The sequence below is a fragment of the Bufo gargarizans genome, chromosome 3 (genome assembly GCF_014858855.1).
Source record: "Bufo gargarizans isolate SCDJY-AF-19 chromosome 3, ASM1485885v1, whole genome shotgun sequence".
Lineage (NCBI taxonomy): Eukaryota > Metazoa > Chordata > Amphibia > Anura > Bufonidae > Bufo > Bufo gargarizans.
In genome coordinates, this window is record NC_058082.1 from 346,294,882 (window position 1) to 346,310,955 (window position 16,074).

The 16,074-nt window shown below is 42.7% G+C and overlaps 1 protein-coding gene across 2 annotated transcripts in view; it reads left to right on the top strand.

Annotated features, from left to right (window-relative positions):
- The window catches only part of COL8A2 (collagen type VIII alpha 2 chain), a 148,566-nt gene that overhangs the window by 116,414 nt on the left and 16,078 nt on the right, over positions 1 to 16,074 (top strand). The gene's annotated exons all lie outside the window — the stretch shown is intronic.

Here is a 16,074-nt window from a genome sequence, read left to right on the forward strand (position 1 = left end):
ATGGATGGCGATAGACAAGTAGCTGGCATATACATGTCCTGAGGCATGTGTTTTACCCCCACCCAAAAACATATTGAAGATAGCATAGTTAAAACAACTTTGGAGCACATACACTGCCTAAATCTGCAGTTTGCTGCCCTGCTTAGTGCACCCTACTAAGTGGCCCTCATAGTAGTAGTGCCCCCCTTTGAGTCCCGCACAGTAATAATACCCCCACACAGTACCAGTGGTTCCCAGAGAGTAATTGTCCCTTCTACAAAGTAATGGTGCACCCTTAGTTTCCTCACAGTAATAGTGCCCCACACACGTTTGCCCACCCAGTACTGGTACCTAGTGGTGGATCATAATAAGGACGTTTGGGTCAGCAGCCCCGGGCCTGACATCTCTGTGGGGCCCAAAGCCACCCCAAATGTTCACATTACAGAATGCATTCAGCAGCACTGAGTGCTGTAGTGTCCCCCTAAACTGCACTGCCGCACAGCTTCTATTGGGAACCCACTCTGCAGGCCCACTCTCTGCTGTAGTCCTCGCCTCCTCCCTCTTGCTGCACTGCTGTGTCCTCACCGGAAGAGGAGGTCAGAGGAGCAGTGCTGCAGAAAGGGACATAAAACATGACTTTGAAGCCATTCATGGCAGAGTTCAGAATTCCCGTTGTATGCGGTGGACAGAGGTGGCTGTGATTATGGAAAAAGCTATGCTCGGTGTGCTACACTGTTTTCATAGTTCTTATTCACGTCTATAGGGGTTACTGAAACAGTGTAGCAGAGCCTACTTGACTGTTTCTGTAACTCCAGCTACCTCTGGCCTCCAAATTCAATGTGTATTGGAATCTCATCTATGCTGCAAATATTTGTCTGACGTTCTCTAAGCCTGTACTGTACATCATATTTACATGATTTGCATTTCATTCCAAGCAATCTATTAGTGTTTGCTATCAGCCATTATACTCTTGAGAGATCCTTATTGCACAACCTTGCTGTGTCCCAAGTGGAAACCTGCATGTAGTGCTGAGCGAACTTGTGGTTTCAAGTTTGGCGTGCAGGGTTCAGGTTCGGGTTATCTAAGAATTCTGTTATGGATTCCGCTACCATGGACTATAAGTTATAGTCCGTGGTAGCGGAATCCATAACTGAATTCTTAGATAACCCGAACCTTGTACGTCAAACTTGAAGCCACAAGTTCGCTCAATGCTACTTGCCTGGCGATTAGCCGATCGATCACCAAGGGTTGAGCTTTTCTACTTTTGGGAATCAGCTGTTAAGCCCATACATTTCCCCCTGTAGATGACACCTGCCAGAGAAATGTAGCATTCAAATAAATGGCCGCCCATGTAATTCATGAATGGGCAGGTAACCCAGAGTGTAAGATGTCTTACAGAGCATCTGTAAGAATTATTGTCACGGATCAGCGGATGTGAACCCACTGAGCTACTGACTGGCTGTACCCTGGAGGGGCGTGAATAAGCAACTACCTGGTCTTCGCTAGAGGATAGATTTGCTCCGTTAGGGTCGTTGCCAGGTGCCCCTCCAAAGCAGTCCCATAGTCAGTAGCAGCTGGTCCAGGCAGGCCAGAAGATACCTAAGATAGGTACCAGCAGTACAGGCGTGGTAGACAGGCAGGGTTGTTACCAGGAGCAACAAAGCAGGAACCAAAGGATGAGACAGAGGCGTAGTCATACAGGCCGAAGGTCAGGGAAGGCGGCACAGGTACAGGTCAGGCAATATGGGTTGGCAATGGGAGAGACAAAGCAAGCAGGCAGGGATCAGACAAAAAGAAGAGTCAAGGGACGAAATATAGGTCAGGAACACAAGTAATTATCAAGCTCTTTAGCAACAGACTGGGACCTTGACACTGGGTGAAGAACTGAGCCCCTTAAGTATATGTAGGAGAGCCAGAGTTGGTCAACGAGGTCACCTGATCCAACCCAGCCCAGCCCAGGGAGTGATGCGTACCGCCCTTAGAGCAGTGACACATGAAACCAGCCGAACTCATGCTGTGTCCAGGGCTGAATGGAAGCTGTGGAGTGGAATCCTTGGAAGCAACATCACTCACACAACCACAGTGTCTCGGACTGCAGCAGTAACTGGGAAGCACATGCCACTGATCAACAAAGAGCACGGCGGCCGGGACCACGGCAGCAAGCAGGGGAACAGCATCGCACAGCAGTCGCTGTTACAATTATGTCTCATACTACTACTAATTTATTGAACCTATTTCCCTGCATCAACTTCTAGCAACCTATTTTTGAATGATACAAGCAGCTGCTTTCCATTGCTGACAGTGGAAGAATTTTTCTTTCAGCAAGTCAATTGCGGAAATTTATTCAGACTGGCGTTTCCTACGTTAACCTTAACCATAAGTGTGCTCCAGTTGAATGTGCCAAATATATGAAGAGGCAAAGGCCTGATTCTCACCAATATAGTTCTAATATGGGGATTTATCAAAGGTTAGAAAAATACAAAATTTAGTGGGGAAGCAAAAGAGAGTGGAGCAGGCAAGATTTAGGAGAGGACTTAATTAGGGACAAGTAACCAGACAGTGAAACAAAAAAACTAATCAGGAGATGAAAACAACAGACATAAAAAGGGAGGAGTACATAAAGGAGTGGAGACAAAAAGAAAAATACATACAGCAACAGTAATGGAAATAATATAAAAAGAGCGTAAGAACAATAAAGAGGCTGACAGTAAGAGGTTACAATATAAAATTAAGGGACAAAAGCCACATGCGAGGAGAGGCATAACACAAAGTCCAGACAAGAAGGATCTCTATGAAAAGTTGCGTCACTAACACTGTGGAAAAATTCTAAATATAGTTAACATTCTCTTAAATGCATTTCCTGTACCAGTTGTTTTTCATTTTTCTGGTTCATCACAGGTGAAGTCTCCCTTGCACCAGAAAAATTAAATAAGTATGTCTCTACCTTTCGTTTTTAGGGCTATTTATGTTGGATAACACAATGCAAAATCCTTTCTTTTGCTAATACATTTAAAGTCAGATGACAATCCACCAAGCCCTATTTTTTTTTAGTAAATAACTGGGATGGACACAGCAAAGTGCATACTCAGAATTTGCCACAAGGGGGCAACATACTGTCAATGCAAGAATGTGATTCTGCATGATCACACCCATTATTATAGAAACATACCTGTAGGTTTTATGATCTTGTATTAATGTAGTGTGCCAAAATATATATTGTAATTTATTTATTTTTTACAGAAATAATTTTTACACAGACACTTTTAAAGGAACAGAATTGTTGTCCTCAAACAATATTTTAAAGGGAAGATGAAACTGATGGGGTCTGTTTTGAGGCTGATGGGGTCTGCTATGAGGTTGATGGGGTCTGATCTGAGGCTCATGGGGTCTGATCTGAGGATGATGGACGTCTGATCAGAGGCTGATTAGGTCCGAACTGAGGCTGATAAGCATCTGTTCTGAGGCTGATGAGGTATTACAAGTAGGTTATACAAAACATAGACATACACATAAATGGTGATTAAATATACTATGTTAAATAAACCCGGAAAGAGTAAGCAAAAACCCACTCAGTGTACATGAATACACCAACCAACAAGGATAAACTGAGATTAAACGGGTATATCATCAAAAATAAATCCTTTATTGAATTAATGACACATAAAAACAAGACATGAGACAACAGATAAAAAATGGCTACATCTGAGGAGGTATGTTAACACAAATGAGACATGGGGGGAGGGGTTTTGGAGTATGCAATGTACAAAAGGCGGTAGAAAAAAGGAGTACAATAGCTCACTGATTTCTGTATGTATAACTGCAACCACAGATATAAAAATGCAAAAGTGCAAGTAATGAGTGGCAAAACACCATCTCAAAAAAGTGGTTGCAGATAACACTGCGATATATGGATGTCTGATGGTTCCAAGTTATGGGACCATATAACAGCCAACAGAAGGTTAAAGTGCAAGTGCATAAGAAGTCACCATATCAATGGTCAAATACCACAATTGTAGCTATGGTGACAGCTTAAACCTCCAGATACATACAAAGTTAAAGTGCAAGTGCATAAGAAGTCACCATATCAAATGGTCAGATACCACAATTGCAGCTGTGGTGACAGCTTAAACCTCCAAGTACATGCAAAACTGGCTCAGGTGCACAGTGAACATCCACCTGTGGATAACCCAAGTGCGTATAGCTCTCCGGGGTTACGTGGCTCTCCTGAGGTGTATAACCCCACATCTATGGGTATGTAGACATGCTATATTGTTGTGGACTTTGAGGGATGTGCTCATTGGCTCTAGGTGCTCAGCTAGGATTTATTTTTGATGATATACCCGTTTAATCTCAGTTTATTCTTGTTGGTTGGTGAAGCTGGTGAGGGTCTGATCTGAGGCTGATGGGAGTGTGCTCAGAGACTGATGGGTGTCTGATTGGAGGCTCATGTGTGTCTGATCTGAGGCTGATAGGGGTCTGATTTGAGGCTGATCGGGGTCTGATCTGAGTTCTAATGAAGAATGTTGGTCTGATCTGAGTTCTGATGAAGAATGTGGGTCTGATGAAGAATATGGGTCTGATCTGAGGTTTTATGAAGAAATCCTCCAAATCCTAAGGGTGTCTTATAGTCTGGTGCATCTTCTAATCTGAAAATGAAAAATATGATAGACAGATAGCTGGAGGACACAAATAGTGTCCTCAATGTTGTGGGAAAAAAATATGTCAATTATTACCATTTTCCTTACTGCATTTCTTCATTCCTTATTATGGGCCAAACAGGTGGCAGGCAACACCCTCCCACCAGCAGCGGACTGGCGCTACAGGGAAATGTCCTGATGGGCTGATGCTCAGGGGCCTACCCAAGCCCCCCACCCCCTCTGCTGCTGGCTAGGTACTTGATGAGCTCTCCGCAGTAATTAACGCTGATATACCCAGCCAGCAACTGCACATGCCTCCTAAGTTTAACTGCGGTGGTCCACATCTCACTTCCTAAGCCCCCTGCTCCATATCTTAATCAGAGACAAATGGAAGAGGAGGGCAGAAAATGGAAGCTATTAATGGCCACCACAGAGGGACAGCTTTTGGGGCAGTATGTTGTGCTGCACTGGGGTATTTGGTTCTGCTGGGATATTTCAGAGTAGGCTTTTCCCAATAGCTGTGTATAGGCAGTAGCAATTAGAGATAAGTGAAGTTTTGAAAAATTTGATTCTGGAACTTCGCCGAAGTTCACCAAGAAATTCAATTTGTTCCAAATAAATTCATCACAAATCGCTATTAATCAGGTATACCCAGGCCACTCTGTCTTAGGGTACAGTCCCACGGAGCGGCCGTGCTGCGCGAAGAACTGCATGGCCAATTAGCCCGCAGCTGCCTTTGATTTAATAGGGCTGTGACATAACAGAGGATGGCTATCTGCGGATTGGCTGGCTGCACAACATTATGGGTGATCTTGCGTTCCCAGGCTTAGTTTCGCTTTGTAACACGTGCAGCCACCATTTTAGGAAAACCTGATTCATTACCACAAAGTGTGAGAAAAATGTAATTCATTGCAAGTTGAAGTTTTCCTAAACTGCGGACCAAATTCCGCTTTGAATGCTTTGCTTCGCTCAATACTAGTAGCAATGATGGTAGTAGCAGTCCTCTCTTGATCTCACTCTGAGGGCTCATTCACAAACGTTTGAAGCCCGTGCCCGTGCTGTGGACCGCAAATTGTGGTCTGCAAAGCACGGGCACCATCCATGGGGCAGGCGCATGGGGATCGCAGACCCATTCACTTGAATGGGTCCGCGATCCTTCCGTTCCGCAAAAAGATAGAGCAAGTTCGATCTTATTGCGGTGCGGAAGCACGAAACGGAACCCTAGAAAGCACTCCGCAGTGCTTCCATAGTGTTCCGTTCTTCTGTTCCGCATCTCCGGATTTGCGAACCCATTGAAATGAATGGGTCTGCATCCGTGATGTGGAATGGCCACGGAGCGGTGCCCGTGTATTGCGGATCCGCAAATGCGGTCCGCAATACAGCAACAGGCATCACACGTTCGTGTGAACGAGCCCTAGGGCATCTTGCACACAACCGTATGGCTTTTTCAGTATTTTGCGGTCCACAAAAAACGGATCCGCAAAAAATACAGATTACGTCCGTGTGCATTCTGTTTTATGTGGAACGGAACATCTGGTCCCTGATAGAACAGTACTATCCTTGTCCGTTATGTGGACAATAATAAGACATGTTCTATCTTTGAATGGAACGGAAAAAACGGAAATATGGAAACGGAGTACCTTCCTTTTTTTACGGATCCATTTAATACCCAGCTCTCCTGGAACATTGGGCCATCAATTTCTTGGCAATATGATAGTCACGTTCGTTTTCTATACTTAGCTTGACTTGATTTATAAACGTGATTCGGTTGAATTTTTTCGGATCCTTTCTGTGTGAAACATTTAAATGAATCGTTCCGTATACAGTCTGTATATGGAACGCAAATAACGGAGCGTAAACAGAAAAAAAAACGTTCACGTGCAAGAGACCTAAGGGTCCCTTCACACGTCCGTAGTGCATTGTGGATCCGCAATACACCCGGCCGGCACACCCATAGAAATGCCTATTGTCCACAATTGCGAACAAGAATAGGACATGTTCTATTTTTTTCCAGAGCCGCGAACCGGAAGATCGGCGGCACGCTCCAGAAATGCTGTCCGCATCCATTCCTGCCCCATAGAGAATGAATGGGTCTGCACCCGTTCCGCAATTTGCGGAACGGGTGCAGACCCATTATTACGGTCGTGTGAATGGAGCCTTAGGCTACTTTCACACTAGTGTTTTTACTGGAGCCGGCAGGGTCCAGTAAAAACGCTTTCGTTACTGATAATACAACCATCTGCATCTGTTATGAACGGATTCAGTTGTATTATCTTTAACATTGCCAAGACGGATCCGTCATGAACTCTATTGAAAGTCAATGGAGGACGGATCCGTTTTCTATTGTGGCAGAGAAAACGGATCCGTCCCCATTGACTTGTATGGGGAGTCATCTGTCTTGCTCCGCATCCCAGGATGGAAACCAAACTACAACATGTTGCGGCTTGCTCTCCGGTCTGGGAACACAACTAAACGGAACTAAGTGCATTTTGGAGCATTCCGTTCTGTTCAGTTCAGTTTTGTCCCCATTGACAATGAATGGGGACAAAACTGAAGTGTTTTTTTCCGGCATTGAGCTCCTATGACGGAACTCAATACCGGAAAACTAAAACGCTAGTGTGAAAGTAGCCTTAGTTCATTTAGCAATCTTCCCAAATAACCACATGCATGCAATTCCGTTTTCACAAGGATCTGCAATTCCCAAGCTGTGGGATACAGATCTTAGATCAGACAAGTCTGTCTCAAAAGTGTGGTGGGTGCTAAAGTAATATACCCTTTCCACATCAGTAAAGTCTTTTGCCATAAACAAGCAATGTCTTACTGTCTTTCCAAGCACGACCTCTGAAGTGGTTCTCTACCATGCATGAAGGTCTGTTCTCTTTCGCTCAGGATTAGTCTTTCCATTAAACTGATCTCTGCCAGATTTCAGGCTCAGGGATGAAGGTTCCCTGGACCACTGTTCTCTCCAGGCGTACTTTTCATGAGCTCACACATGAACATGTGCCTCTAGCTCTGAGGACTTGACACTTCCTCTACTACAAGCAAGAGGGGGGCGACAGGTCCAGCCTGTTGCCCGGCAACCTAACTAGGACTGCCAGTTTTAAATACTTACCTCCCAGACATCACCATTAGGACTTCATAGTGGATAGAAAAGAGGACTTTGATAACAAATCACAACAGACTGCAATAGACTGTCTGATTATAGAGGTACACACAGTCTTCTCATATGGAGAGATACAATTGTGGCTATTTACAGTACATACTTTGATTGAGTCTCCGTTACTAGTGGGGAATGCCAGGATCACTATTTGTCAGCTTTGGGCCCTATTCTCTTCAATATACTTTTAATGATCTTGTAGAAGGCTTGCACAGTCAAATATCTATTTTTCTGAACATATTACACCTTGTAAAGTGATTAACACGGAAGAGGACAGTATACTGCTACAGATGGATCTGGATAGATTGGAGGCTTGGGCAGAGAAGTGGCAGATGAGGTTTAACACTGACAAATGTAAGGTTATGCACATGGGAAGGAATAATGCAAGTCCCCCGTACTTATTAAATGGTAAAACACTCGGTAACACTGACATGGAAAAGGACTTGGGAATTTTAATAAACAGCAAACTACGCTGCAAAAAACAGTGTCAGGCAGCTGCTGCCAAGGCCAATAAGATAATGGGTTGCATCAAAAAGGGCATATAAAAAAGACAACTGAGCGGAGATCTAATAACTATGTACCTGTATAAATATATCAGAGGTCAGTAAAGAGATCTTTCCTATGATATATTTATACCCTGGACTGTGACTGTGACGAGGGGACATCCTCTACATCTAGCAGATAAAAGGTTTGTACACAAACATAGAAGAGGATTCTTTACTGTAAAAGCAGTGAGACTATGGAACTCTCTGCCTGAGGAGGTGGTGATTCTGGAGTAGGATCATTGATCCAGGGAGTTATCCTGATTGCTAGATTGGAGTCAGGAAGGATTTTCCCCCCTAAAATGAGGAAGATTGATATCTATTTCATGGGCTTTTTGCCTTCCTCTGGATCAACTTTTCAGGATAACAGGCGGAAGAAGTCTTTTTCAGCCTTACAAACTATATTAATAGTGTTTTAAATGTTTCTGGAACATGGCTTGAACATATGCTCTTATCTCGTTGGCGGGGGGGGGGGGGGGGGGGGGTCCATGTAAAGAATGTGGCATCCCTATATCCATGAGTTCTTAGACCAACTAATTCCACACTAGTCATGATCACCATTCTGGGGACACAGCTTTCCAGTGCCATATTGCACCATGAGTTACATAAAGATTAAAAGATAAACTTTATCAATATGGGGGGACCCAGGACTCATGTTCTTGTGATCGCTATATATAGATACATTTTAATCTTGGCACAGCCTCTTTAAGAAACATACTTGGTACTAAGTTCACCATTCAAGTGGATGCAATTAAATAAATTGTAATCAGCATATCTTCTATTGTGTCTAGCATCACCGAAATGTTACTTTAGGAATATTTTACAGAAAAACTGATTACAGTTCTTTTATTTTTCTTCCTTTAAAATGAAGAGGAAATTCCACCTTTTTTGCTGGCATCTGGTAAATGCTCCTAATCTGCAAATAATGGAGGGGAGTGGAATCTGAAAAATGAGAAAAATAACATTGTGAATTACTCAAATTACGGCGTTTATATTATGTTACATTCCCATCTTGAGGTGCCTGTCCAAATGCTTCCAGGGTGAAGTATGAGCATGTCTGTGTATTTCCTACGGACTGTATGGGAATGTAAAACAGCAGCCCATTCAAAATCAAATTATATTTAGCAATTAGGTCCAAATCCATGGCATATGTGGACGTGTGGAGTGGTGTTTATTTTGAAAATTAATGGAAATTTCAAGTGAAGAAAGGCTGCTTTCCTTTTATGGGGATTTAAAGTACTCCAGGGCCCGTCCTATGGGTGATGTAGATGTATGGAGGAGTGCAGTCTTGGCGTTCTTTAGGGACTGCCTCCCCGTACACAGAGCTGTCTAATTTAATATTTTGATTATTGATAGTCTCACCCCACCCCCTTTTCCCCAATTGGAGGAAAATTTGTCAAGACAAATAAGACAATGTTTTCAAACATTTTGGATTCATATTTCTGTTTAAATTAGCTATAGGCAGAAATATTCCCCTTTTCCAAATATAAAACCATTTTTTATTATTGAAGGTTTATTCTAAAATATTGACCCAATAGAGAATGGAATACGTGCATAGCAGCAGCCATTCACACTATAGATCCTACTATATATTTCTTGAATAAGAAATCATTTTCGCAAAGTTTCATTTGTGTGCAGAATTGGTGCATGGAAGGACATTTCATGATCAACCTGCAGTGCAAGGAGCAAACCCCTGTAGGGATGGGTCACTGAGCTTGTATAAACCATGAAGGAGCTGATCCTTCAGGTTGGACCTCACTGATAAAACAGCGATAGCCTATCATGAGGACTGCCCATGAAAGTTTTACCCTTTGAAAAATACTTTAAAGCTCTTTGCACACTGTATCTGCTGAGCGATATCCGTCTTAGGTTTCCATCAAGGGAATGTTTTGACAAAAACGTGGCACGTATGTGTATAACAGATGCTATTGAATTGCATCCATCACACATAGGCATTCATGTTAAAAAAAAAAAAGTTGAAAATATAGCAGCACTAGCTTCTTAGAAATATATGGTACACTTCTCACCAGACCCAAAGGTCCAATTGTCCACAGATAACCAAAAATGCAGACAGCAGTGAAGTAAATGCTCCTTTATTGTACCAAATTCAACGTTTGAGCTCAAACACGAGAAAGCCTCATGGTAGAATAATGGACCATTCACTTGAGTGATGCCTGGGTTGTGTTTTTGGTTGATGTTACAAAGCATATACCAGGAAGTTACCATTTTTTACTGGATGTCTCTATATGGAATCCGGTGGTCTGCTGTGCTATTCCATACAGTAAAAAAATTATAATAAAAAATTGGTTCCCCAGTATACATCACCAAACAGATGCCAAAGACACTCTTTTGGCCTCCGTTGGTATAATGGTGACCTATGGGTCTCCTATCACTGATCACATGGGAATTAAAACAGAACTTTTAATCTATATTGTGTGGTCCTTACATGGATATACATCTTGGCATGGCTGACTTTGGTATATGCTCCTTTGCTCTCAATCAGTGATATGTGTAACCTATGGGTCTGTTTATCACATGCATCGGGAACTTGTCCAGGTCTGAAAACAATGGGCGCTATAAAATTCTATATGTGGTAACCTTCCCTTAGTGGTGACAGAAAAGGCTATATTTAATAAAGGGGTTATTGCACTCAGGGTATTATTATATATTTCAATATACATTCACTAAAAATATTTTTTGCTTTTTATGTAGATTTTCCTCTATGGTAGTGTCCCCTGCTGTTTGTCCTTCTTCTGCATTCAGTGGTGGACCAGAGATGTTCAGTAGCTTCCCTTCCCTCAGTGCTAGTATAGTGATCTCATAGACAAGCAGGTGAAGTGGAGCAGACACCTTTCTTTCATCTCCACTTTTAAATGTATAGAAATAATAAATTACAAGCAGAGCCCTTGTAGCACGGTGGATTTTTCTGCTGGAGTAGGGTTCCCACCCCTATCAGTAATAAATTCAAAGACTCCAGCCAAGTTTGTGTGAAGTGCAATTTTGTTTATTTAGCAAACAAAATTGCACTTCACACAAACTTGGCTGGAGTCTTTGAATTTATTAGAAATAATAAATAATATAATCTTTCTAGACAGTGTAATTATATACTTTAAGTATATTTGGGGCTGTACGTGAGGGACTATTTTCTATGCACGGAGAAAGGGGTTAAAAGCTAATTGCAGTGCATTCTGGGAGATCTAGATCTGATGTACTGCTGCCCATTCACAGAAAGACAATCAAGTCCTACAGATATGTGAGTAAAAATAACTTCGAAATGTATAGAAAAGATTGTTGGAGTGGTTTGTACCCAAATTTATCGAAAGGTGCATGCCTCTTAAAGGGGTTGTCTCTTTCAAGTTGTCTCTTAGAAATTGGTGGCATATTGCTAGGATATACAATCAATGTACGATAGGTGAGGGGACCTATCTCCAGAACGGAACCCAGAAGTGAGTGGAGAGCAGCCGCACATGCACTGCTGTCCTTTGATTTCTATGGGACTGCCGAAAATAGTAAAATGTGCTTATTTGGCGATTTTTGGGGCTCCTGTAGAAATGAATGGAGAGCACGGTGTGACCTCTTTCACTTTTGGAGTCAGTTTTGGACATAGGTGTGGGTGTAGGTCTCAGAGTTGGGACACGCACCTAAAGTGCTTTGAAAAAGTATTAATACCCTCAACATGAATACACTTTCTACATTTTTTCACATTACACCCAAAGACGGAAATGTATTTTATTGGGATTTTATGTGATAGACCGACATAAAGTAACAAATATGTGTGACGTGAAAAGAAATTGATACATGGTTTAATAACATGGTTTAATAAATAAAAATCTGGAACGTGTGGCGTGCATTTATATTCAGCTCCCCTGAGTTAATACTTAGTAGAACCACCATTTGCTGCAATTACAGCTGCAAGTCTTTTGGGGTATCTATCCACCAGCTTTGCACTTCTAAGGGCTGAAATATTTTTTCTGGACAAATGAACCAGAAATCATGGACAGCCCAAAATGTTTACAGACATACACCCCACCCCTTTTTAGTGACCACACCCTCAAAATGCCCTTGAATCACAAACAATTAATTCTCAACTGTTACATCCCCACCACTCTAGTACGAGTGCTTTGTTTCTATTGCTGCAGTGATGAGGCATGTGACATGCTGGACTTTCTGGCTGCGGCCATGTAAACAAAGACAGACAGGGATGTAAATTTGTCACTGTGACAGTGATATGCAGGTGTATAGCATGTAACCACTGCAGCTAATCACTGACCTCAGCACTAGGCCTCATGCACACGACAGTATTTTTTGGCGGTCCGCAAAAAGGGGTTCCGTTGTTCCGTGATCCATGTCCGTTTTTGTTTTCGTGTGTCTTCCTTTATTTTTGGAGGATCTCCAGACATGAAAGAAAGTAAAAAAAAATCTAAGTCAAGTTTGCCATGCAAATGATAGGAAAAAAACGGATGCAGATGACAATCTTGTGTGCCTCCATGTTTTTTCACGGACCCATTGACTTGAATGGGTCCGCGAACCGTTGTCAGTGAAATAAATAGGACAGGTCATTTTTTTTTACGGACTGGAAAACACGGATCACGGATGCGGTGACAAACGGTGCATTAGCCGAGTTTTCCACGGACCCATTGAAAATCAATGGGTCCGCAGAAAATCACTGAAAATGGAACAACAGACACGAGACACAACAACGGTCATGTGCATGAGGCCTTAGACGACTGATTGGCTGCAGCGGCAACATAACATATACCAGCAAGTCCCCACCGCAGTTTGTAAACAAGCAGCTGCAGAAGGAATGGACCGATTTTGTGCACAGTAAAGAGACACTTTGGTTAAGTTCAATATGGCCTGGATACTGACTCTCCTAACACCACACGATGGCCACTGCATCATTTTTAAGCCCTGCCTTGTACCCACACAGACATTTAACATCATGGGCACCCAAAACTACCATCAGGCAGGATCCCTAGTTACAGGGAGTGTCCTGAGGGAATATAGGGTGCAAACAAGGCATTCACTATGCATATACAGGAAAACTGCTACAAATTCCAGATACAAGTCCTATAGCAGCCAGAAATAGTGGTATTACTCACGTACATTACACATACTGTACTAATGATCAATGCAGAGTTTGTTGAAAGGTTTGTTACGATTAGCTCCCGACATTAATTTACCTAAAAGATGAGTTAAACTTCCACAACTGAATCTTGACTTCTAATGGAATGTGGAAGAAAATATCTTATCTAGGGATAGTATTGACCCCTATCAAATCTTACAGTACCGATATGTTCTCAAATGATCCCCCGTTGAATTATCCCCCACCTCCCCATCTGAGGATCATCCAAGGAGAGTTGCAGAGCTCGGCCGCTCTCTCTATTTCAGGGTTAGGGAAAGTGCTTACATAAAGTGGAATATTTTACTGTGATTGCTCTATGTTTTCTTATCCTCCTAATTCATATTCCTCGGGCTACTCTAAAACAAACCTAAAGAGAGCTCTTACACTTGTTATGATCCCGAAATAAAGGTGTTTCTAGGCCACAGCCTTATACACTCTACATAATCAAGAGTGCTTAAAAATGACGGTTATGCTGGCTCAACTTGTGGAGTGCCGCTCGAGAGCTTCAGCTCCCCAGTAGATTTATATAGAAGCTACTCCATGTCCCAATTTTCCAAAAGACCTCTTTCCTTGGTCTCATCCCCTAAGAAAAGACCAACTATCTTATGTCCTGCTCTTTCCCACTCTATTTCTTAATTGAACAATCATAGTATTTGAAAATCCTGTCTTTTAACCAAATCTGTCTCCCACAGTTCACTTGATTGATCTGTAGTGACCCGGAGGCCAGTGCTTAAAGGGGTTGTCTCACTTCAGCAAGTGATATTTATCATGTAGTGAAGGTTAATACAAGGCATTTACTAATGTATTGTTATTATCCATATTGCTTCCTTTGGTGGCTAGGCAAATTTTTCCATCACATTATATGCTTCTCATTTCCATGGTTACAACCGCCCTGCAATCCAGTATTGGTGGACTTGGTTTCAACAGTATAGAAAAAAGCACTGGACCATAGGAACGCACATAGGCCAGCACTATTTCCTATAGTGTGCAAGCACGACCACCACTGATGGATTGCAGGGTGGTCGTAACCATGGAAACGAGCAGTGTATAATGTGATGGGAAAAATGAATCCAGACAGCAAAGGAGGCAATATGGAGAATAACAATACATTAATATGTGACTTGTATTAACTTTCTCTATGTGATAAATACCACTTGCTGAATTGATATGTCATATCTGACTGGAACATTGAGGGCTTATGCACAGTCTGGCAACCATCACTAGGCAGGGTGGGCCCAATCCATTGGGCTTGGTTCTTGACTGTGGGTTGGTTGTAGTGGGAGTTAGGAGATGTGAGCAGTAGGAGCAGTCTACAGGAACCTAAGTGCTGTGTGGAATTGCTGGCAAAAAAATAACATTTTAAAATAGGAATCTGGTCGGCTTTGGTATTGGCGGGTACCTTCGTACCGAAGCCGACTTCAGATTCCTATTATAAAATGTTTTTAAATCCACAGATAGGAATACTGAAGTCATTTACCAAAGTCTTGTGCAACTTTGGACGAGACAAAGTTTTCCTACAGAGCAGATACATTGTAAATGCTTTACAGAAACAGCATTAGTTTTGGCTTTCCGTTTGTGAGATCCGTCATGGGCTCTTACAAGCACACTAATGCATTCTGATTGGAAAAGGATCCGCTCAGAATGCATCAGTTTGGCTCCGTTCCATCTCCATTCCGCTCCGCTGCTTGACAAAACTGAGCCAGTCCGTCCTGGCACACAATGTAAGTCAATGGGGACGGATCCGTTTTCTCTTATGCAATCTGGCACAACAGAAAACAGATCCGTCTCCTATTGACTTTCAATGGAGTTCATGATGGATCTGTCTTGGCTATGTTACAGATAATACAAATGGATCTGTTAATGACACTGGCAGCACTGATTGGATAATGTCCGACTGTGCATGGGCACACCCCCAACTGGTATCACCTATCTGGACCTTCACTGCAAAATTTAAGGATGAATAATAAAGAATTGGCATATCATAGAGTAAAAATAATCGATGCTCCAGAATTGTTATTAAAAGGAGAATGCAAGTAGTTACTAAAACTGACATGTTAGGAGAAGTGACAGGTCCTCTTTAACTTTACTGAAAAAACCTGAACAAGCTTTATTAATACACCTATACCTGATATACCTAAGGGTATGCATTAAATAATGGGAGAAAAGAAGAAATGAATCGCACATCCACTGCTAATGCTATGACCTCATCCCTGCGTTCCTGCAGGAGACAGCGCTAAATAGCGCATGTGTACCACCTCCTATGCTACATGCTAAATGAGGTATTAGTGTACATTTTGTTCAAAAGGCAATAAGCCCACTCACCACGCCAAGGTTGCCTCTATGAGTGGGTCCTAAACTAAAATTGGCACGGCACTGCACGGCGACCACCAGCGCTGTGGCGCCATCCCGGCCGTCGACGGGACCCAGTGGCCAAACAGCACCCCTGCTGCCTGACCATGCCAAACCTAGCTCTGGGCCCCACCAACCAGCCAGAAAAACAGCACAGTGGCCCCCGTGCAGCACCGCACCATGTGAACAGTTGTCAAAGCTCACCTCCTCTGAAGCTCACAGGAACTCCAACTGAGAGCATGCTAGGCTAATTTAACCCCTACTACAGAATACTAGGCTAATTAA